The sequence below is a fragment of the Parasteatoda tepidariorum genome, chromosome 11 (assembly GCF_982258835.1).
Source record: "Parasteatoda tepidariorum strain Cologne lab strain chromosome 11, Ptep-v5.0, whole genome shotgun sequence".
Lineage (NCBI taxonomy): Eukaryota > Metazoa > Arthropoda > Arachnida > Araneae > Theridiidae > Parasteatoda > Parasteatoda tepidariorum.
Window position 1 is genome coordinate 71,743,461 of NC_141765.1, and position 26,703 is coordinate 71,770,163.

Consider the following 26,703-nt stretch of genomic DNA (forward strand, 5'->3'; position numbering starts at 1 on the left):
CTCTCGTATTTCAATTATCCGAGCTAACAATTCCTTTCACGTCTTTTGAAAATGATACGCTGTGTTCGCTTTTGATAATCTACAACATCCTTGTTAGTGTATTTAAAATATTTAATTTTTACAATATTTTTCATTTTTTTGTTATGTTAATCCGAATCTTAAAAAAATTACTCAGGTAATTGCTCAAATTGGAGTGATTTCACTCAATTTTTGTATTTTTCTATGTAAAATTATATTCTTTGAAATGATGTAAAATTGTATACCCCAAAATATTTTCGACTAATATAAAATAAAATTAATATTGAATAAAATTATAACAAATGATAAAATTTATTGAAAGTGGAATCATGGTCAAGTTTCATGATCATCAATCAAGTTTTTCTCGGAATCATTTTTGGATAGATAGATTTTATAATTGTGTGTAAGAGTTTTCAATTTGTTTAAAAAGTTCTCGAGACATGGCGAAATACGCAAAATGTAAAGTTAATGTTAATGAGTCCAAACTTCATACCGCTCTCTTGACTAAACTGTTGGGAGCATATTTCCCAAATTGCGGCTTCCCCCTGTATCAGAGGTTTCCAACTTACATGAGGCCGGGGGCCACAATTAAAAACACAAATCAAATGGCGGGCCGTAACTTCATCAAAATTTTATGTAAGCCTCTTTTATGTTTGAAGGAACATTAAATATTACTGTCAGATTTTTACCAAGTTGTACAAAACAAAAGTATTGAATTACAAACTAAAATAAGAAGTAGATAATTAAAAATATTTAATTGCATATTAAAAAATTCGGGCTACAATAACTTTAATGTGCACCCATGTATTATACAATCGATGTCTAATTGTTAAGATATAAAACTTTAAAAAGGTTGGTATTAAAACTAACATAGTAGCACACAAAATGTTCAATGACAAAATTGAGGTTTGTCTGCTGCAACTACCAGAGAATAGATATTTACATTTTAAATTTAAAATTTACAAATGTGTGTGTAAATATTTTCTTCCAAAATGAGTGGTTTCAAAAAGTAAAATCGGAAAATTGCATCGAGAAAATTTCTGATACACACGTGCTAAATTATATTCTCAAAATACAAGAAAAATGAAACAAAAAAGAGCAACACATACGATTATTTTTGTATTTGAATAAATATTTTCTTGGATGCAAAACTTGAGAAATAATTTTTTTTTCACCGTAGGTATGATAAATTTCACAGAAACGGAGAGATTAGGTTTTTATTAACGACAAAAGTATTTTAAACCCATATAGGTTTTTTACGAAAATTGTCCGTAAAAAATGACAACTAATATATTTTAGTTCGCGGGCCACAAAAAAAGGCTTAGCGAGCCGGATGCGACCCCCGGGCCGCCAGTCGGAAATCACTGTCCTATATCCTTGGGGCTAGAAATTCAAATACGTCGAGAAAGAAGTTATGCTTATTCAGAGAAAGTACGTTTTTTTTTTTTGTGTTATTTCGTTACTTAAAATATCGTCTGCACTAATTAAGTAATATATTTGAAGTCATCTTCTCGAACCATTATGATTGAGTCCTAGAACGAGAAGATCCGATTATTAGTTATTCAGAGTGGTCCGTTTTTTGTTCTGCACACTGTACTTGTGATGTCCCGTAATATGTTTCTCCATGTTTCATTGAAATACCGTTTTGATTTCTGCCATTTATGAATAAAAAGCACACAATTCTTTTTGCAGCGTTTAGAAATCTCATTTTACATTTAAAATAAAATTATTATACATTTTATTACTTTTAATGGTTATTTCACCAAAATAAATTGAGTTCCAATTCCAATTTTAGGACGAATAATCCTTTCTTCGAACGGTATCATAAAAATAAAATACAAGTTTCCACTTTCTACTTCCTAAAGAACAAGTTTAAACTAAATAGTATTTTCCATTTTTTGTTATTTTACAGCGAAAATAATAATCATGGAAATCTTCATGGAACATATTCAATAGTTTGAGTTGACCAATCGATTTATAATTGTTTTCACAAGTTTTGATGATAGAACCTTGTTAATTATTGGTGATTCTCTTTTGCCAACTGCACACAATAGATGGCGCTGCTACTTACTGAGGACTTGAGTGGAAAATCACTATGCTTTGCAGGGAAAGTGTCATTTATAAGGTCGTCTTCTCTCCGAGTTTCATCTTAGAGAATTCGTTGTTCTTCGCATGGTATGTAACTATTTATTTAATAATTAAGTAGAGTAACTTTTGGTTTGTAAATAAATAAATACATGCTATATGTTTTATTTATAAAAAGTTAGAAAAAGAAGGTGTGGTTACCGATAACATGAGATTTAAGCCTAACTAATATTTATATTATTCTAAAGTTTCAGAAACCGAGTTTTTTATTCTTTATCTTCTTTATATGTTTCAGAAAATAATTTAAATTGAATGAGGCGTGTGTAAAAAATTAAAGTAATAGAATTAATATTATTTTTGTGTTGTATATTATTTTAATTTTTGTAAAGTTTTCTTTGCGTCCTTTTCCATTAAACAAGATCAAACATCAAATTATTTATAATGTATGTGAATGATTCTTTATAAGTGATGCTTTACACCCTATATTTATGAATGAGTATAGTGTAAAATAAATTGATTTTCTTGTAAAATTTTTATTATGATTGCTTTTGTGAGTGTAAATAATGGTTTAATAGGTAGCAAGTTTAAATTAAGCCAATGATAAAATTTAAAAATTGTTTTGAAAATATTAAGGCAACATTATAATTGATAAGACAATCACGAGTTTTAAGTTGTTAATCAAAACTTAGCAATTATTTATTTTTTACATACGTATTTAAGTTTTCATTTCTCTTTCTATACGTATAATGTTATTTTATAGTTAGTAACATCATAAATTTTTATCATTTTAAGTTCAATAAAAACTAACTTTTTTAAAAAAAAAAACTTCTATAAATGTTTTAAAACATTTCTATAAAATTTCTTTCATTGCCCTATCAAACTGTAAAGACAAATTTCCTAATTTTATCTTAAAAATAATTAATAAAAATACTTAGAATGCAAAGTATTATGCTTCATTGAAAAAAGTAACATATGCTTCATTTATTGCTTACAATAGCTAAGAATTTACTCTGTTGTACCTTCATTTAAGTTGTCGAAAAATTTAGAGATTTTTTTATTATTATTTGATCAAATTGATACACATTATTTTATTTTATTAAAGATTATTAAAATTTAGCTTTAGAGGCTTTAGGTATCCTTCAAATTACAGAAAAGTAAAAGTAATACGTTTTCTAAATGTAAGTAACTGAATTTTATTCCATACACATTAGTTACAAAAAAATTGAAAATATATAAGGAAGTTTTTTAATTTAAAAGAATTGGGCACTATTAATATATTCGCAAAGTAGTTTTATGCAATAAACTTTTAATCGTTTTACTTGCTTCGAAAAAAATTTGCAAAAAAAAGTTTTTTTTAAAATTATTATGCGAGAGTGTTTATTCAATTCTAGATAAGACAAAGGAAAATAAGCAAATGCTTGTCATACTTCCCATTTTTTACCAAATTTTCATGGTTAATACAGAATTCTATTTTATCGATAAATGCACATTTTAGGAATCTGTGGCGCACTATCTAAATTATGTTTTGTTTAGTGAAGTTAATAACTAAATTTATAATAAAATGCATTTTTTATAGAAAGTATAGCAAATTTCACACAAAAACTAAGGAAAGCTTTTCAGAAAAAAAAACTTTGATTGAATCACGAAGTAGAGGATGGAATAACGACTTTGGAGTCACAGACTCCTTCAAAAATTTTATTGAAAATAAGTTTATGAATTTATGCGTCTTTATACTTCGTGCTTTTGTTGGGTTGTCATTGAAAAGTACGTCAAATGACGTAATTTGGCAACTAAGTGTGAGTAAATGACCTGAAAATGACGCAATAATAACTAAAATATTTCTAAACAATGAAAAAGCATTTTCTTTTTGCAAAGTGTTATTTTTAAATCACTCTGAACTATAAGTCATCAATTTGTCCTTTTTTCCAGTGTCCGTTGCATTCATTTTAGCACCTCAAATTTTGTGGGAGTTGGGACACTCTTTAGATTTCTAGTTTTTTAAACAGCAAGTCTCTTATTTATAAACCCATTAGAACATTATCGCTTGAAAATGCCTAGGTTTTATGCGAAGCAGTAATAAAAGTGTTTTCTGATTGATATGCTTAAAACGCTATTAAAACGCTCAAAATATTTCGTAAAGTTTATTTGTTACACAAGTGGTTTGTTGAAATTTCAGATTTTATAAATATATAATATCTATTTTTTGGATTGTATTTTATCTATTAAACTATATGATACCAATAAGAGATTATTGTCACGTAAAGTAACATAAAGTGACAGGTGAAAGTTAAGTTGCAATTTTAACTTGCTTTGAGTGCAGCAACCGTAAAATCCATTTTACCATAAGATCAGTTTCTACCCAAAAATTCCCAAATTTTACTGTATACCGAAATTTTTACCAGTATGATTTAAAATTTTTACAGGAATATTTATTCAATTACAAGGATGCATTTATTTTAGGGGAAATATTAGTGCAGAAGTTACGGTATATCATATTGTTTTGTTCCGTGAAATTTTGCCGTAAAATAGGATTTTACTGTAAAATATACTGGTACTCTGAGTACCGGTACATTTTACAGTAATTTGATCCTTACGTTTTCAGAGTGCGATTAATTTTCTAAATGATTTTTTTGATTTCAACTTAATTATCAGAAAAATGGTTAATTTACGAGGGTAAGGAAAATTATCAATTCTACACAGATCAATATTAATTTTTTGCCAAAATATTTAAAAGATACATTGAAGTTTCAGTGTATTAAATAACAATTTCTTTTTACACTGTTAGAAGTTTCCTTCTAAAAACATGGTGAAATAACCTGCTCCAGTCTGTCCATCCAATTAACCAGAAAGTTTACTTGGAAGAACAATTTTCACCCTTGCCATTTTAAAACCGTTTACAGCTAGTATGGTTAAAATATCATGAATAAAAAAACTATGCGGTTTTTCTAACCGTTTGCTATTAGCATGGTCTTTAAAGTGTAAAAAATAAATTTACCTGGACATTAGAGATAGTTTAACAGCTTTATGATGCCGTCATACATGAGTGAAGGAAAGTATCCTATTCTAATAGTCCAGGGTCACTAATTGAGGACAACGGGACTCTGAACGGAAAAATTGTGGTGTCTACGCTGCGACTCAAAGCCCTGCTCTATCTGTCATGAGATTGACATATTAGCTCTCTTGGCTGTAATATGTACCAATCTGCAAGGAACTAAGTGGCTTCATTAGGTGTGCCTAGTATGTGCGATAAAATTCTCGTTGTTTCACTGTATTAGGTGAAATCAGTTAATAAACGATTTTTCTCACAGTTAACAATTGGAATACTATCTTATTTATGGTAATATATATTGTTTGAATATGGTAAATTAACAATTGACAATTGAAAAAAATTGTAATTTAAAAAAAAAAATCGAGAGACTTCTAACAGTGTTATATTTTAGATTAACTTAGGTTTGGATAACATCACATTGATTATACAGCAGCCAAAAGAAGTCTATGGCCAGTATATTTTTCTAACTTCTTTCGGTTTTTATGTATATAACTTTAAAAAATACGTAATTTTTTTAAAAGAAGCATATAAAATCTATGCTATATTTAAAACAGACTCGTTTGAAAGAAAAATAATTTTCATTCAACTTTTTATTGTAATTAAATTATAATAACTAGCTGAAGACTTTTGTATGCAACTGTAAATACAAATAGCAGAATTCGAATAGATAAAACAATACGGTGATTGATTGTCCGTAATAAAAGCAAAATAGGGCACTTCGAGGCTATAAAACCCATCATTCATCTATTAAAATTAACCATCCTGAGAGATGATCTCGTCAAAACTTTAGTGCGTGAGAGGTTTAAAGTTTTTAAACCTCTTTTTGTCTACTATTTTTAACAATAATTTACTTATTTCATTTTGTTAAATGAAGGGAATACAAAAGTGAATAATCTTTGCAATGGAAAAAGATAAGTGATTATATTAAAATAATAAATTGGGTCTGTATGCATAGTTTAATTTTGAAAAAAAGATATATTCGATAAAAATCTAACTAAGTATAGTCACTAACGAGTCTTGCGATGGCAATCAGTGAAAAAAGTGATTTTGGAAAAATTTTCAACATAGCATAAACTATGTAGTGAATCAAAGTTAAACTTTCTTGTTTATACTTGTTGATCGGCAAATATGGTTTAGGCTTTTTTGCAAAATTTTTGATCCTTGAAAGTTTGTACCGGTAAAAACAATTTTTGTTGATATTTAGATAACAGGATACCATTATAACGCCAATCAAAAGTGTCAGAAACAGGAAAGTGATGTAAATTCTTAATTTTCAGAACTCTTTTTGTTTTAAGAGCAAGAAAAAATTTAAAATATATAAAAAAGATTAAATACTGAACTTTTTTAGTTTTTGTCAACCGATTTCTTAATTTATTAATAAATTCTTTTTATCTAAGTAAAAAACTTGTTTTATACTTTAAACGATATTAAAGATATGAAAAAATATTAAAGATTTAAAAGATATAAAAAGAAGATACTTAGATAAAGGATGTTAAGTAAAAAACTTGTTTAAAGAATTACGAAAATATGATAATCTCAAGAATTACTTGACCGATTTCCTTTAACTTTCGATTTCGCAAAATTAGATCGATTAAATTGGCGCAAATATTTATGTGTCTCCCAATTAAATTTTTACGGCCATTACTAAAAATAAAAAATAAGAAGAAGAAATAATAATAAAAATAATAAAATAATACATAATAAACTAATAAATAACAAAATTATAAAGTTACAAAATTCTAAAATAATTAAATTATGAAATAATAAATTGTAAAATACTAAATAATAAAATGATAAATTATAAAAATTATAAATAATTATAAAAAATAATTTTTACAAGTAATTATCTTTCAATAAACAAGTTTGGTAATTGTGTGCAAAGAGTTTTTGATTCGCTTCATTAATTCAGGAGGCACTTAAAAATTCGTAAAAACCGCTTTCGACAACCGCTATTTTGACTAAACTATGTTTCCAAGTTGGAGACACTCTCCATATTTTGAGAATCAAGAAGTCGCCGTAAAAAAGTCCTTTTTTTTTTAAAAAAAAAGGTAAAGTATAATGCTGAACGTACGAAGTTAAAGTATAGTTTACGCTAATTTAATTAACCTATTTTAGACTGGGCTACTAAAATTGAGTTTCAGTACGTAAAAATCCATTCATTCAATTAGTATTTGCTTTTTTGCTCACTGTACATCGTTAAAGAATAACTTTTTTTTCACCAGAACTAGAATGTATTTACACTGATTTTATAATAGACTCTGTAAAATCTAATATTCAGACAAAATTTCTAGTTGTGTCGGCAATGTAAAAAAATAGGGTTGTTAAGTATAATTCTGTTTTGAAACAATGAATAAAGTAATTGATGATAGTAAATTATAATAGATGACTTATCGTTAAACTAGTTTTTTATATGGATCTAATATAGGAACCTAAAAATGAAAATATATTTAATGTCACGTCTAGCCAGAACCTTATTTTTAGCAAATGTCGACTGGTGTCGGAGAATCTTTACAAGCACAAAATCTATCATATTATCTCTCAAAGATTACTGATGAGATAGTCTGCAAGTTTACGATCTCATTGCAGCACATAAAAAGACTAAAATCGATTGGATTTCAGCCAAAATCAAAGTAATCACTTGTATTAAAACTTTTTGGAAGCATTTTAAATTAAAGGATAAAAACGAAATCAGCTGCAAAAACGATAGAAATTTACTTACGTAAGCAAGAGCATCAATATTAATTATTAAATTTTAATTACCTGTGAAGTTATTGCTTTGTTTTGAAAAAAAATATTAAAAATGTCCTGGGAGCAGAAAAAAATGGATTAACGGATTCTTAGATTACTAATTTTTAATTTGATGATCGTTGTTTTTCATAATGAAATGCAAACTTAATCTTTCGAGGGTTTAAAATTAAATACGCTAATTTGTGCAGATGACATTTTAAGTTACGAAATCTGAAACAAAAACGAATCTGAATTTGGATTCTTGATCCTTAAGATAGGAGAGGTCAAGATACAATCTGGATGGAATGAATGGTAGCAATATTTGAATCAAAAGAGTGGTGGAATGCTTTTTAGCCTTTAAATGATTTCTTTGGGGGGAATTTCACTATATTTTTAAAGCAATTTAATAATTTTTTCTGCTCACAATTATGAAACTCATTTTTTCAAATGTGGTACTGCTTAAAACCTTTTTTTTTAATAATTTAACTAAAAATGATCAAACAATTTTGAATTTTCAGGTATAACAATTTTTAAATGACAAAATTCCAAAAATTCCAACTGAATTGATAGAAAAAAAATCTAGAGAGGTATAAACTTAAAATTCGTATTTTTAAAAACTTTTTTGTTCCGAAGAAATAAAGTAAAGCTGGCACCGTATTTCGTTATTGTATAATCTTTTTTAAAAATAAAATGTATACATTTATTAATTTATTTAAAGTTATTTATTAGAGATTTTTTTATTAACTTGTGTTGGCTTAATACATGACCGCGAAACGTTATATTTTCTTTCTACATCAAAAAATATTTTGAAATTAGCTAGAAAACTAATATTGTTTTTTTAACCAAAAATCAGCTCTTGATTCATTTATGATAAAAGCTTTTGATTTTCCATGATTTATTAATATCCTGTAAAAATTAGAATTTATCCCAAATTTTTATCTTTCTCAAATTTTTGAAAAGTATTGGCTCATTAGATATGACTAAGTTTGGTCAGCATTATATTTGATCAATTTATTTTGAAGAATGGTTAAGGCTGTGTGTGTTGTTGTGAATAAGTTAAATACATTTATTAAAATGTTTGTTTATCAATGCTGATATAAGGATAAAATTAAGCCAAAAGTATATTTTCGTGGCACACAATTCGGATGGCACTTAACTGTGCGAAGCAAAAATTAAATTATATAGTCAAGTGATTCTGGAGTTCTGACTGAAAAACTATGCCACAATGTTAATTTTAATCTCATCTCTTTAAAGTTGGATCAAGTTCCTCTTATTTCTTCGCAGTTAATTTTTTTGGAATAATGTCATTAATGAAAAAAAAAACGTTTTCAATGTTATGATTACGCCACAAAATCCAGATCACACATTGTATATTAATAGTATCAACAGCTGTTTTTTGTTTTGAAATGTCTTTGATAAACAGGGAACACTAAGTATTTAAAAATATTAAGACAGAACTATATAATTCGTAAACAAAATAAAAATATGAAGTGTAATGTTTTTGAATGCCTTCTTGAAATGTAAGAGATTATGTTTTGAAATAAGAAAGGTTTCCAAAATAAAAGATGTTGATAATACAGAAATGTTCCTTTCCATTAGATTTGATAATTACCGCTAGAAAAAAAAGCATGGTCAAAGCTACCAGAATATGATAAGATTTAAAATGTTTCTGACTTTAAGGGAACACCAAAAAGCTCGGAAACTTTCACAAAAGTGTTTTGGCAATGATTTTGGTAAGAGTAACAATAAAATATAGTTTTATTATATGTGATAAAAGTTGGTAATTTTATCATGATACCCCAGAGCATGGCATAAAACTATTTTTTCAGTTAAATTTATTTATCAGCTTTGTATTTGTTACTAAATGTGTGATAATAAGAACTATAAGTTTGAAAATCAGAATTTTCGGTAAGTTATTACCGTATGAAAAAAAATTACCAAATGAATAGTTTAAATGCCGTATATTTTGGTATTATTATTCAGAAGTATGCTTGTTTCCTTTTTTTTTACAACGGATGTGTCATTACCATTGAATACGGTAATTTTGCAATTTTTTTTCCGTGTACGATCCTTTTTGAATAAGTTATTTCCGAAACCTAATAAGTCACTATATTTTGAATTTTCCTTCTAAAGCACAAATAATATGAAACCCTTTAAGAAGATTTGTTGGTATTGCAGAGATTAAGAAGATTTGTTGGTATTGCAAAAATTAATCCCTAAACATTCTTCAAAAGAGCTATGTTTGATTTTCAAACAACAAACCCTTCATAATTCGTGAAGTTTCTGAAGCAACTTATTCATTCAATTATTTAATTAGTGTCAAAAAGAATATTTTCAGTATATTTTAAAGACATATTAAAAATTATAAATTGCAGCATTTATTATGCATGAAGTTTTCAATTATGAATATTTTGCTTTTTCTTCAGCGGTGAATAATAAGTCGAACGTATTCTTTTTAAATTTCCCAAAACTTTCTTTTTGATTTGATATTTTTAGCAACAATGTCTAATCTGAAATTTCGGAACATGTAGAATGTGAATATGGTGCAAATTTGCACAATATTAACGTGCATATTTTTCAAAAAATTATTGAATCCTGAGTTGTGGTTGCGTAGGAGATAGAGCATTCGCTTCAATATGAGGTAACCCAGTTTTGACCCTCATCGATGGTTGGTTGGTACGAATTTTGCTTTCGGCTCGCACCGACCACAGGGCAAACGTAAAATATTTTCAGTGGTAGACTTAGGTGATCTTCCTCCCCATGAAACACACCCTAAAATCCTCCATGAAGAATAGTTTGGCCAAAAGCTTCAAACATTTTATCAAATATTGGTCGTAAGAAGGCTCCACAAAGCGAAAAGTTTAGAGAGAGTTTTGATTATTGCACCAAATTATGAAAAATACACAGGATGTTAGGTGAATTATTTTTACAAATGCATCCAAATGCATAGATAATCAAAATCAGAACCATTTATTGGGGGAGAGGTGTAATTAAATGCGATTGGACTAACGTTGGATTCGAAATTTTGAGCAATTCCCTTAATGAGTGAAGTGTTGAGCATTTGTGAAAAAGGAATTACTATTATTAAAAAATATTTAAGACAAAAGTTCTGTTGCATATTTCAAATCACGCAACAGGACATGTTTCTTTGCTTGAATATAATTTTGTATTCGAGCAAGAGTTCACTATTTAGAGTTTTTCTCGGAAAATTAAGAAAAGAAAAGCAATAGGCACATTGAAATCAGTGAGGAGTAATGCAGCTTCATTGAGACAAACGCGCTTTTGTGAGGGATTTCTTGGTGGAACTAATCTGCATTTGCCCTTGAAGAAAAATCAAAAAAAATCTCCCACAATTGACCCGACTATAAGAGAATTCTAACACAAAATCTGTGTACCACTGAGGATATTTAAAAACACCACAATGGTCAATGCAATCCAGGAGGAATATTCGAACAGACTGGTCATCGCTGAGATTCGAACATTTGTAGGTAAGTGTTTTATCCCCATTTAATAGACATTCCGATTCAAAGTTAATTACTTATTCAACTTGAACCAACTGACACACAGAAGCTTTTAAAGTTCAAATAAAAGTTTCACTAACATATATTTTCGTTTGATTGCCTACGCTTTGTAGGAAAAGTCACAGAAAAGAACTTTTTCTATCATTTGTACGATAAAGGGCATTAATATTGAACTTTTATTGATTATTCTCTCATGAATTCCGAAGACCGAGAAAACTGAGATTCGAACTTTTCTGGCTTATCTCCAATTTTTGAGAAAGACAATGATAAATTAAAGACCTGCGTCATTAGAAACTGATAAAATAGCCAATTCCAAAATCAAAAGAATTTCAAATAAAATTTTATAATAAAATGTCGCATTAATGATGATTTAGAATTATTCTGGTCTCAAGATTTCAACAACTTTTCAAGATTAAATTGGTTCTATTTTGTTGATAATTGAGGACTTACTATCCACATATTCGTTTTCTCTTCTTGTAGTCTTCTCTCAGTGACGTCTTTCACAAATTCAAGAAAACAGTTGAATTGCTTAATTATTTATTGCTCAATTTTCAGTCATTTGACGATTATATATATATATATATATATATATATATATATATATATATATATATATATATATATATATATATATATATATATATATATTTTATTATATATATATATATATATATATATATATATATATATATATATATATATATATATATATATATATATATATATATATATATATATATATTTTATTATATATATATATATATATATATATATATATATATATATATATATATATATATATATATATATATATATATATATATATTTTATCATATATTAATATTTTAAGTGACATGTGTAAATAACAAGACTCACAGGTAAGTTCTTTCAAAAGTGATTTTAGATTTTATTTTACATTTACTGTCATTGAATGCTAAAAAAATGAGACCTGAGCATTGACGAGTTGATTTTAAAATACAGCCCTTTGAACCCTTTAAAATAACCATTCAAGTTTTTATTTTGGATGCTTAGGTTTGAATTGAGTTTTGCTTCGTCTGAATTTCGTTTTTTTTCCTTGGAAAAAAAAACAGGGTTTTAACGCTTAAAGGGGAAAAAAATTTTATTTAAAAATATTTGAGTTGAAAAGATAATTTTAAACAGATTTTACAATTCAAAAGTGTTTTATTATTTTAAAAGTCACTTTATAATTGAATTAAAATTACATTTTAAATAAATTATTATCTAAATGAAATCACTCTTTGTTAAAGTGTGATGTATATTGACGAAATTATAGCGTGAGTATCAGTTATTATCTGGGTATGAAAAATTTAAAAAAATAAATAATTAGTGAGTAATTTGATAGTAAATTTTAATTTAAATTTGTATTAATTGAGACTTTTCCAACGGATTGTCTTACACGAGCAGTTGATTCTAAAAATATATCTTTAACTCATAAAAAATTATTTACATTTTTCAGAAAATATTTCTTTCTTGTTTTTCTATTTCTAATTAAAATTTTGTATACTGCGGTTCAAACTATATCTTTTTCATCATTAATATCTAAATCCTGCGGAAATTGAATACTTTTTATTTCTGACAGCTCAAATGATTTCACCAAAAATATATTCCATATAATGGTGTTGACAAGAAAACTCATTTTTATTATATGAGGTTCCCAATTTCCTTTATCTGTACCATTTGTGCATTGTTTCGTCCCAGAATTTGTAAAAAAAATATACAATATTAATTTACTTCCATCAATATTTGTTTAAAATCTATTTATTACAAGTTTTTGAAGTAAAAACAAAATATTTGTTTTTTTTTGGAAGTTGATCGATTCTAGAGAGAGGATTTGTAAAGAAACATACATTGATTAATTTACATCGTTATTTATATGATAATTTATCTATGTCACAATCAATAAGTATTTTATCGAAACTGTCAAAACATTTTCTATTCACCTCATTATTTCCGTAGACAATACATAATGTTCTATACTAATCTACATTGTATATAAATACATTAATCGTAATGGCTTAAAAATTCTAGGATTAATACATTATAGCTCTAATATTACATTGCATAGAACCATATTATTTGAAATATAATAATGAAAGTTTGTAAAGAATTTTTTGTTTCAAGAGGAATAGACGTCCTTGAGAGCAAAAACTGATTATTTCTCATAAAAAATTTCGTTTTCGTAAATATGGGACAATATTTTCAATACCATATTTATAAAAAGTACATAATAATATTATTCAATGAAAGTCACAGTTTATTCATATATTTACAGTTCCTGGCCAAATTATTAGATTAAGAATCTATGTAAAATCTTAATTATCATGTGACACTATACAGCTTTATTGCTTTGACGCGGTTGAAACCGGTTTTCACTTGTTTCCGTCCGTGTATTGATTAATTAAATTAGACGATATATAATATAAATTCGACGATTGGATAAATTCGACGATGTATTATATAAATATAGAATATTTGTTATATCAAGTATTATAATAGTATATTATAATAATTAGACCAAATTATTAGACACACTGTAGTGTTTTGATGATTACATGTTTTGCACAAGTTTATATACAGTACTTTTACATTTAAACATGCGTGTAATGGGATTTCATTCAGAAGATTTTTTATATGCTTCCAATTTGTATTTATTTTTAACGTATCGCATTACAATGTTAACCAATTGATGCACGAAAATAAACAAGTCTAAATCGGTTTCAGCAGTGTAAAAACAAGAATGATGCATAGTATCACGTGATAATTAAGATTTTACATAGAATCTTATAGTGCGTCTAATAATTTGTCCAGGGAACTGTAGGTATTTAATTTTTATGAATATTTTAAAATTTTTCCAATACTTGTTCAACAATGAAATATCTCTTCATAGGCTAAAAATTTTTAAATATTTGATATTTTTTTAAAATAGCAAAATTATTTTCTGAATAAATGCAACTTCGCACTAGTGTACCAAAACACAAATATACATTTATTAAGAAAAAAACATTATTTCAGAAAAGCACTGTAGTGCATACTTATCCTCTTCGTGAGTACAATTTTCAATAGTACGGTGAATAGTACAGTCTTCTTCAATCGTACAGTGAACAAAATATAACTCCGAATAACTTTTTTCTAAATATCTGATTTTCTCAAACTAAGTGATATATATAAGTGATATAAAGGCGGCCAAAAAAAAATTTTTTTTTTTGGGAGGGCACGCTATTTCTACATGAATTTTTCACACTCTAAAAAAGCAAGAAAAAATTGTGAACATGAAATTTTCCTTGTGACATACTTTAAATGACAAAATGCCAATTTTAAACTTTTCTCGACTTTTTCAATTTGAAAACTTTCTGACCCATTTATTCAGATAAAACGACTTTTACATAAATATAATATTATCATATAATGTCTCTCTAAAATGTATTTATAGAGATTTCATACTATAAGATTATATTTTAGTGTAAAAAAAATAATTTAATCAAAGTTCGTAAATTGAAAAAAATCGGGAAAAATTTTAAATTGGTATATTTTTATTTAAAGTATGTCACAAAGAAAAAATTTCTTGTTCACGATTTTTTCTTGCTCTTTTAGGGTGTGAAAAAGAAGAAAATTCATGTAGAACCAGCGTGCCGCAAAAAAGAAAAAAAAATTGTTTTTTGGTCGCCTAATTGGCGGTTTTTTGTAGAATTGCTCATATGCCAATGAATTAGTCAAACTATGCAGTTATGAAATCAGACATAAAAAAGTACCTTTTTGCAATAATTTTTGATGGATTTCTAAGCTTTAAAATAGAGGGAAATCTCAATAGGTCAGGCTGCAGAATGATCGAGGCATTTTGATGTTAGTTTCACTTTTTCCACTCAGAAAGGCGAATATTTTTGCTCGCATTTTATACGATGTAATTCTAAATTAAAAAACTTAACGAAATTGATAGAATAGATTCTGAGGTATGAAATTCGCTAAAAAAACAACATATTTTTGAACTTTAATTTCTCACGAAGTATTCCACCGATTTTAATAAAATTTTGTATATTATTCTTTTGAATGGCGCAAATATCCTTTTAAATGAATCAAAATGAAATAAAATTTGTATACCTCACAGTGTAAAATTTTCGCAATCATTATTAAATAAAAAATAATTATTAAAAATATTTTTAAACAGAATGTTAAGACAATTCGTTTTACTCAGAATAAAGACAATTCGCTTTGTCAATGAACTGTCGTTCGACAAAACGAATTTTAAAAATGTGAGCATATTTTATAAATTCATTGAAATATTTACCAAAATATAAAGAAATGACCAAAAAAGAAAATTAACATTAAGGGAACGAAACGTTCGATTGCTCTCCTGACTATCTACTGAACCAGATTGCGAACATAGTTTTGATGATCAAAGAGCCAAATTCGTTTAATTTAATTTCAGACGTTTTGTGCCTGATTCCGTAACTTAATTTATAGTTAGCATTAATTAATTTAGATCATCCTATTGAATCATTAAGTTTGGATTCGTGAAAAACTGATTAGTAGAACAAAGTTAATCAGGGTATCCTGCTTTCTATACATAAGCGTAACTGACACTCATCTAGTTCCTCCTGTTCTTCCTCATTTCCCTCATTCTCGTTTCCTCTTACCATCCATGTAAAGGCTATTGCTGAAATTTCAGTCGAATTCATTATATTATATTCAGAAGATAAGGGAACTCCTGGATCAAGATTCGGGATAAATTTGGCCATCGTGGAGGACTACTTGATGGAACTAACTCGCATTTGTGTTACAAGGAGGGGAAAATTTCGAAAAGCTCTCACTGTTAACCTGACTGAAAGGGAACTCTAACCCATAATCCGTCTACTACAGAAGATATTTTTACGTTCGCACTGTGATCAGTGTGAGCCGGGTGCGGAATTCGTATCTACCAGTCAACTCTGGGATTCGAACCTGACTCACCTCATTGGAAATTGAACACTCTATACCTTGAGCCACAGCAGCTCAAATCAAATTATTAATAAAAACAATCAATGATAAAAAAAAAATCCTTATTAATTTTGATGAGAAATTGTATTACAATATAGCAATCAAAGTTTTTTCGCTACCATAAAAATGGTTAAAACTACCAGAAGAGGCCAAAATTTACCGTGTTTCTGGCTCAATGAGAACACCAAAAATCTCGGTTAAATTTTACGAAAGGCTTTGATAAAGACTTTGGTAAAATTTGCCAAATATGGATTTCTAATATGCGATAAAATTTGGTAACTATGGTAAAATGTGGTAATTTTAAGATACCTTAGAAAATGGCCTAAAATCATTTATTGGGTTAAATTAATTTAAATTTTCAGTTTTGTATTTTTTTCTTCATGTGTTATTATAAAAAAAATGATTTTGAACACCAAAATTACCGGTAAACCATGTTTTAATTATGTTGTTTGATTAAAAACATATACATTTGTTGCAACAGTTAAAATATTTGTCAAAAGCACTCACAAAGATAAATATAATCAGATATATTAGATATTCTTTCATTTACGTGTTCTCAATGCCATTTATGAACGGAAAAATTACTGCATGAATGATTTAAAGGCCACATGCTTTGGTTTTTATTACCAGAATAACTAAAACTGAGGATAAATCGTAATAAAGATGATTATGAATTGTAATTCTTGGAACGCATAATTCATATAAGATTTTTGATAGCACGGTACATCTGATCCGAGATATGCTGACTGAAAATGGCTGATAATAACTTTTAACATTAGATAAATCGATAGTAATTTGATGATCAGTAAAACTGAGGATAAATGGAAATAAAGATGATTATGAATTGTAATTCTTGGAACGCATAATTCATATAAGATTTTTGATAGCACGGTACATCTGATCCGAGATATGTTGACTGAAAATGGCTGATAATAACTTTTAACATTAGATAAATCGATAGTAATTCAATGATAAGTAAAACTGAGGATAAATGGTAATAAAGATGATCATGAATTGTAATTTTTGATAGGCATAATTCATATAAGGTTTTTGATAGTGGGGTTCATCTGATCCGAGATATGTTGAGTGAAAACGAATAGCTGATAAGAATTTTTAACATTAGATAAATCGAGATTAATTTAATGATAACTGAAACTGAGGAAAAATGGTAATAAAGAGATAAGTGGAAAATATTAATCAGATTTTAATACAAAATAAACAAGACCGATGAAATTCAATGAGATCGCTAAAAATATCTTTTGTACTTTTTTTTTAGATCTGAAGGAGTCATTTTAGGGTGTGTAGAGTTTTTTAATTTTTTATTTTTTAAAATTAGATTTCCTCATTGAAAACTAATAATATTAAATTATCATAGTTATTTTAAAAAAAATTCTATTAAATTTTTTCTACCAGTATTACCAGCTCTTTATTAGCTAATGTCACGTAATACAGTGCTGATGAACTGAACTTACTTAAAATGTATTACTCATATAGATTTTCAAGAGTGTGGTCCGATAAATACTGACAGAGGATCGATATGAAGTAAAATTTCGGATATGACATTAACGGATTATCATGGATAATGGAAGAGGATAATTAGTAAGAATAAGGCAAGTAGAAAATTAATAGGACTTCAAATTTTTAAAAGTCCTGCTTTACTTTTTTTTATTTTAGGCCTGAGAGAATAATTGTAGATAACGTATATATTTAACTGGAAGAACCTCATAAGGGACTGATGTTTTTCATATTACTTTATCATGCATGTTACCTTAAACAAAAATCTATACTTTTTTTTATCCAGTATTATCAGCTAAATTATTTCTGTATTAAATAATACTAAAAGTCACGTAATAGGACGCTTAGGAAATATATGTATTATTCATATAGATTTTTAAAAGGTTTTTCTGATTTGAGAAATGTTGACTTCGAAACTTTGTTTGATCCAGAAAAGGATGATTTTTGGGGATAATTCTGTATGTTTTGCTTCTCAGAGAAAGTCATTATTCGAGTTTCCTTAATTTCCTTTTTTTTGTAAGTTGTTTTGAAAGAAATCTGAGCATATTGTAACAGATGAATTATTGAATAAACGAAAATTATAAATCGGTAAAATGTAACGCATTTGATGAAATATTTAGGGGAAAAAAGCAAGATAAGAAAAATATTAATAGTTCTATGAGAGACATTAGCTAAAATACCACTCATATGAGAGAGTAGTTAAAATACTACTTATATGATCAATTAAAACACTACTTATATTATAAAAATTATTATAGCAATTTCTTTCTGGTATATGGATATGATTATTCAAATGATTTTATTTTTTAAACTTATTTTCGTTAAGTGTTAAACATAATCGGCTCATAAGTTCGTTTGAATTCTCAATTGAATCGGTATCAAGTTGTAGTTTAATTTAACATGATAAATCTTCGCATTTTTCACACATTTTTAAGTACATTTATAAGCCAATAACTTCTAGGAAAAGCCTAAACTTTAGCTAACAAAGCACAAAACTTTAATCTTCATAAATACGTTTTCTCGTGTTATGATGCAATTCTACGTTTAAAAATAATTCTGATGATTTATTCAAAAATAAGAGTATAAATTGTAAGTATAAGCTGATTTAAGCGTATGAGCCAAAGACTAATTTTATTTTATTTTATTTTATAACCGTTGCTGAACAGTCGACCCAGTTTTGGGTTTAAGACTATCAATTTTTAATTCCGTAGCCTTGCTATTTTGAATCCAGCCGAGAAGACAAGGTAACTCCTAAATCAAGTATCGGCGCAAACTAGCTATCCTGGAATACTTTTGACAGAACTAATCCTCGTTTGCTTTGCATAGAGAGGAAAACCACGAAAACCCCACATGGTTATCCCTCTCGTTAGGGGATTATATTTTTTATTATCCATCTACCCCTGATGATATTTTACGCCAGAACTCTGGTCTGGAAGTAAAATTCGTATTGACAAGCCATCGCCGTGTTTCACTCATAAGGAAGCAAGAGCTTTACTCCCTAGGCTACCATGATTCACCATAGACTATTTGGATAACTCAGCTATTTCCAAATAGTCGTCTGTTATTTTCAACGATCTAGGCTAACTTGAAAAGTCTCTAGTATGTTTTAATCAGTTTAACATTTAAGCCCTATTATAGGGAGTCCATATGAAATTAGGCTAATTAGAAAATTCATCATTCATTTCTCAATTAGCCTAACTTATTTCAGACAGTTTTCAATAAATCCAAAAGAGTGAAAGCTTATTGTTAATAGCGTCATTTAAAGTTTATTGCAACAGGCTCAAACAAATTTAACTTTATTAAATACCTCCTGGTATGTTTTTAATTAGCCTAAAGAAACATTGGCTGATTGTTAAGCCTATGTTTTATCAAGCAGATATCTCAAGCAGATCGGGAAATATTTTAAACATTTTATTTCGTCTTGCGCATTACAACCAGCAACAATTTGCCGGCAACTTATGTAGAGAAATGAATAAAAAAAAATGAATGTTTTGTTTTTCTCTATATATTTTTACAAAAATGCTTTACACTGTACTTCCAAAAGTGATCAAACCAGTAATTGACTAAAAACTTGATAATGTACCTAAGTAATTTAAACGCCTGTTTTCTTTAGGGCGAAAAAAGGCCAAATCACGGAACAAAAAGTAACTGCCGGGTTTCTGGATACTTGCCAAAAGCTATACTCACTTGGCCTTTTTTTCTCCCAACAGGTGTCTTTTTTTCCCCAACACAACTAAAAATAATTTCCCCCTTTTTGCCAATTTTTGACTAGGTTATTTTTGGCAGTATACCCACGATTTTCTGAAAGTTACATTGTATACTATTTAAAATTAAAAGTTCGTAAGGTTTACGCATTTAAATTTGATTATTGCATCCATTTTATAAAAGAATAACTCTTCCAATCGATGGGCATTTTTTTAAGACTATAATATAAAACAAATAAGAAATACTACCTGATTTAAAACTTCATTCAGAATATGTTAATAGCAAATAACAGTCGACATGTTTCAAGAGCTTCAAAAATATGCGTCCATTTTCAAGACTTATCAGACATAGATCAGAAGAGACAAAAGTGATTTGAAATAAAGAAAACGTAAATTTGCCAACCAAAAATGGAAAAACGAAGGTGAGAAACAAAACTAGGAAAGCCTCAGTAGCCGAGAGCGAAAAAAGGTGTAAAAAAAGAACAAGAAAAGCCACAATGGCTGAAAGGGGCAAATCAGGGTAAAACGCATTTACACGTACTTTGTAGAGGTGGTGAGGATCTAATGTCATTAAAAATGAATCAGCATTCATGTGAATGAAGCAAGATTCCAGGGCATCAAGATGAACTGATGTGATTGAGGTCTTGAAATAATTTCGGCATTGTCGAAATTGAATTGTCTAAGATTGCAATAATGTGCAACAATTGATGATTTAATGAATTCTTCTCATATTTGCATGTTTCTTAAGAATAAAAAAATGGAGACTTCAGGAACATGATAGATATATCCGTTGTCAGGAATTTGAGAAATCATCAATTGCTGCATATTGTTGGAATCTTGTAATGGGTGATCAAATTAGGTGTAAATTCGATTTCGACAATGCCTTAATTATTACCAGCCCAGTCACATTTGCTCATCTTGATGACCTGAAATTTTTTCTTATTTGTTAATGACATTAATTCTTCATCCTCTCTCCATAGCGCTTGGAAATGCATCTTTTTGTTGCACCATGTTTTTTCTTTTTTCTCTCTCGGCTACTGTGGTTTTTCTAGGCTAGTGTTTCTCACCTTCATTTTTCCATTTTTCCTTTTTTATTTCAAATCACTTTTGTTTCCTCTGATTTATATCTGGCAAGTCTTGGAAATGGATGCTTATTTTTGAAGAACTTGACACGTGCCAATTGTTATTTGCTATTTATATAATTTTGAAGCGAATGAAGTTTTTAATCTGATAATATCTTACCTCTTCAGTTTCTTGGGATTATTTATTTGTTAAACAAAAAATATGTTAACAATCATTAAAATATGATCATGTTTTCATTTTATAAAAAATATATTTAATAAAAATATATAATAAAATAATTACATATTTAAAGCAAAATATTTTGTAGTTATTCAATATTTTATGAATGGATTTTCTATATTTGTTGATTAAATTTATTTTATGAAAGTGAGACAGGGGTTCAAAATATATACCATATACCGAAACGATAATAAATGGGAAAATTTTACTCTGCTTATTCAGTTACAAATATCTATTTATTTATTTATTATTTTTAAAGAAGATTCGCTTCTAAAATAAGCATTTTTCTTTGACGGAAAACACATCAAATCGAAATGTGATATCCAATTCATAGAAAACAAGTATTACAAAGTATACAAAAGAGATTGGTTCTGACAGAAAAAATAAGAACACAAAACACGGATAAAACTCAGATTTCAAAAGAATTCAAAGAATCCACATATATTGTTTTTTAACTTTTCCTTTCAATAGAAGTTCGTTGAATGCTACTTTTTTCCCATTGAGTGCTCTAAGATTTATCTTTACTTTCAGTTTTACTTCAACACATTTCCGAATCGCTTAAGTAAACAATTATTATTTTACCGAAGTTTATCATTAATTTAAAACCTCAATTTTTATTGTTTTCTGTAGTTTATTCAATTTCATGTTCCTTTTGATGTTAGCAAGTTTAATTATTACATTATTAAATTCTATTCAATTTGAATGAGACTGCTCAGGTTTTGATCGGTTGCATAGAATTCAGATTATTCTATTCAGTTACTATGAAGGTTACCGAAATGAGAAATTACAGAGTTAGAAACAGAAAAGCAGTGCCGGTTTTCAATGTTTTGAATTATGGTATTGGGAGTGCATCGCAGATTGCTAATAACTGAATCATTAGTTAACATGAGAGCACTTAGAGTGAATATAAAATCCTGTTAGGATGGATGAGCCTCGAACAAAACAAAGCGTCAGCTGACAAAGACGTTTAAATTTACGTTGAGGGCGTTACTAGTGTATCTATATACATATAGTATAGTAGTATCTACTAATAAATCTATACTAGTATATCTATACATAATCCATACTACTGTATCTATACATAATCTATACTACTATATCTATACATAATCTTTTCTGATATTGATGGAATGGTTAAAAGTAATTGAAGAATTACTGATTACGATAACTTTTCAGTACTAATTAAAGGAACGGTGAAATCACATTCGGTCACTAATTACTATAGATATCATGTTGTTCTTTTCTGAACGCTTTCAACTTAGCATTACTTTACATTCGCTTTAAACGGTCTCATGGGAATTGTATAACTAGTTACAAGTGGTTCCCTTATCTTTTTTCATAACCCTGAACAGAGGCCCTGTTATCGCTACTGCATATACTGCATGTATTCTGGCGCGTTCACTTTTCTTTTGGACAACCCTTATATTGTTCTCAATTCGGATTAAGAAATTCTTTTGATTCTATAAGAAATTCTATAAGTTTGAGTCGTCCTAAAACATGAAGATCCGATCATTAGATGAAAAGTTATTCAGGTTGGTCCCTTTTTTGCGCACTATACATAATGAGAATGATTAAATACATAATGAGTAGATTAAAGAGATAAGCAAAATATGTAAAAAAGATACTGAATGTTATAGATATGATTATAAATATCGATTAGGATCACAGCAATTCTTTTCCAAACTTGTATAAACCCTTCTGGACCATGATTTCCTTTGACAGTCCACAAAATCATGTAAGAAACGAGCCTTTCATCGTCCCAGATTACATGAACGTGATCTCGATTCGTATTACACCTAGTATTTGTACGTATATGTACGTGTGCGCTCTAAAGTACGCATGAACTTGAGCTTGCGGGTTTAGGGAAGCACATATTCCTCCTTATGCCGGTTCAGAAAGAGATTATATTAATATTAATAATATAATATTATAATATAATATTAATATTAGTAATATAATATTAATATTAATAATATATTATAATATAATATTAATATAATAATTCTAATACTAAAAGACTTATTAAAAAATATCATAATATTAGTTCGTTTTAATTAAATCCTCTTTCATATAAATTTTATTTAGTTCTCTATGATTTCATTAATTATGAGACTTATTGTAAGAAGCTCTAATAAAGATATGATTGTGGTTTTAAAAGCGCCTTAATGAAGGTCTTATAACCCTTTTATTTCATTTATTTAGAAAATTTTATAACTGAGTGAACCCGTATTGATGTTTCAAAAGATGTATGAAACAAGTACTAATTATTCAATTGTGATTTACAATTGGGGAAAAAGCTATCTTTAACAACGAAGTAATTTTAATGAATAGCCTTTCAAACTTCGATTAATTAACTGCTTTTGGATAAAGCATTTCCTTTAATTATCCATTTCATTTACAGTAAATTAACTTCTGTTTTCCAAATGAATAAATGGTAAAATGAAACTGCATTATTGATTGCAGCTATGTGTATAAATTTGTTTTTGAAACCATGCTTATGTCAGTTAATTCATTATTTATATCTGTCGTATTTTAACGCAATCAAGCATAAAAATCTATAACGACATGATACTATAAATAAAAGAAGTCTTTGGTTTTTATTTTTTAACAAATTTGTTACAGTAAACCAGAATTAGAATAATAGAATAATGGAAACTGGAATAAAAAAATGCAATGTAGCGATAACTTTTTAATTTAGTTTCAGCTGCCATTAATGTAAATTTGACCTATTTTCATACCGTAATTGTTAAAATTGCATAAAAATATATATAATTTTTAGTCATATATAATTAAGTACATTCTAAAATGCGTAAAACAATTTTAGTTTAAGTGAACGGTTTAATTGATAATATATTTATTTTTACCATGCGTTATTTATTTCATTCTTCTGCCTATCATAATTTTGAAGATACCCAAATCGTTTATCTTTCGATCAGTAATAAGACCATACGACCTTACTATAGATTTCATATATCAAAATATACTTTACAATGCTGTATAAAAGCTTATAAATAAAAAAATTCAAAGAATATGAAAAGTAAAAATATATACTTGAAACTTGTAAAAAGTTATAGAAAACGTTATAGCTTTTCTTTACTAATATACGTATTATTTGAAAAAAAGAACTAAGAATAATTAAAACCAGAATACAGTTGATTTTTTTAAAAAAAATTGATTATTATATCGTGCATTAAAGAGAATGTGAAAACTATTTAACCCGTATGCAAAAATTAAGCGAAAGCAGGTTCAATTCTTGGTCACTTGCGCATATTAAATAACATGTAACTTTGTTTAAGATTAAGTCAACATTTAAGTATAATTTAATTTCACAATTTAGCAATTCTGTCTATCATATTTTTTAAGATACTCAACTATTTTATTTTTCGACCCAGAATTAGTCCATAATATTTTATTTTTTAAAAAAGGAAAGATTTTTATTGCGTGTATTCTAATGGATAAAAAGAATATAAAATTATTAGAATGGGAGAAGTAAAGACAATAGAAGCAGAGTTAAAAATAAATTAGTATTACAGAAACGACTGCATGAACATTTTTTATACTTTATAATTTTTTTCTATGCAAACGTTTTATTATTTTAAAAAGATTTTATCATTATTATAATTAATTTGGTATCAAAATTAATTCATTTGTTCAACGATACATTAGAAATGGCAATTTTAGTTCTGTTTTCTGTTATTCCACTCTATTGTTTTCCATTACTGTGCTTCTCTTCTACTCTATTGTTTTCTATTACTGTCCTTCCCATCTACTCTATTGTTTTCTATTACTGCGCTTCTCTTCCACTCTATTGTTTTCTATTCTTGTGTTTCTCTTCTACTCTATTGCTTTCTATTACTGCGCTGAGTTGTATGTTCAAGTGCAAAAATCATGTATATAAAAAAGGAAATTTTTTTTATGTGGTTGTAGAGATTTCACACAATAAAATAAAATATAATATTTATGCATGGTAAAAAAATATTCCGTAGTATCATTAATTGAAAAAATATAATTATCGTGAAATAAAAAAATGGTGATATGTTTTAAACACTTAACAAATGTTATTCATCAGAGAAGATGGTAATTTTTCTACTCTAGAAAAGAAAAAGATATCCATATATCGCAAAATAAAAAAATTAATAACTCTTGATGAGATTTTAATATTTATTAAGACGAATTCTTTATTATTAGAGTAGAAAGCATGCAGATTACCACGTTTAGACGATATTTTAGGTTTTGAAAACTGACCTGAAAAATTCTGTCTTTAAAAAAACACTTCTTCTTTTCGATGCACTCGTATTTCTGATTGTAAGAATATGAAGAGTAGCTGCAATCTGAAAAATACTGTCACCATAGTTTTATCAGGAGAGCATTCTAAAGTTTCGCCCCTTCTATGTTAATTTTAGTTTTGTCGTATTTTGACATATCTTTGGAACTATAAAAGGAATTAAAAAGTTTTTGCACTCTATTATAATACCAGTTCATTCTATACATTTCTTTATATGAAAAATATTTTAAATAAAAATATTTTAAACAAAATTATTTTGAACTGTTAACTTTTTATGACATGTGATTTTACATGTCAAATTTCTAACTAAATTATTGAAATTTAATTAATAAATTCTCGCTGTATTAATATATTTTAATAAGTAACGATTAATCAAAGATCAATTTCTCAGAAGGTGTAAAAAAAACAATAGACAATTGCATCAATGAGGAAAACCAAAATAAATGTCAACATTTGTTGGGCGCAGGAAGTCACAACATCAAAAATAACCTTTTTAGACGTTATAAAAATTAGAAAAATAATAAAAAAATGAGGCAAACTGACAACAAAAGCTTCACTCAAATTAAGCTCCATCAATAATTCGTGAAATACTATGAAAGTTGATACGATGTCATAAAATAATACTTGTGGCATGTAATAGAAGAGACACAAGAATCATCATTTGGATTCAATCAATGGTTTAGTGGGGGTCATAGAAGTCAGAAAGAAGGCATCTAATTACGTCATCATTGACGTAAGTTACGGTTTTTTTTATTAGCTGATGAGCTTGCTTTATTTTTATAATAAATAATCTTGAGTTCTTTAAAAAAGCAGAGAATTAATTCCCTAAGCGAAATTACATTTACATCACACAGGTATTGAAACTCTTATTGCGAGTTAATTAAAATTTAATGAGGAAAATTAATCTTTGTTATTTTTAAGCGCAATTATTATTTTGAAATTTTTATTACTTTTAAGTTTCATTCAAACAACGAAGCATAAAACTCTTAATATTAATTGTTTTTA

General features: G+C 27.5%; 1 protein-coding gene across 1 annotated transcript in view; it reads left to right on the forward strand.

Annotated features, from left to right (window-relative positions):
* Positions 1–2,055: 2,055 nt before the first annotated feature.
* Syn (synapsin) overlaps positions 2,056–26,703 on the forward strand; it is a 305,997-nt gene continuing 281,349 nt past the window's right edge. Inside the window, exon 1 of the mRNA XM_071187941.2 lies at positions 2,056–2,193. The gene's annotated coding sequence lies outside the window, so the exon portion shown is untranslated. The remainder of the gene's footprint in view (positions 2,194–26,703) is intronic.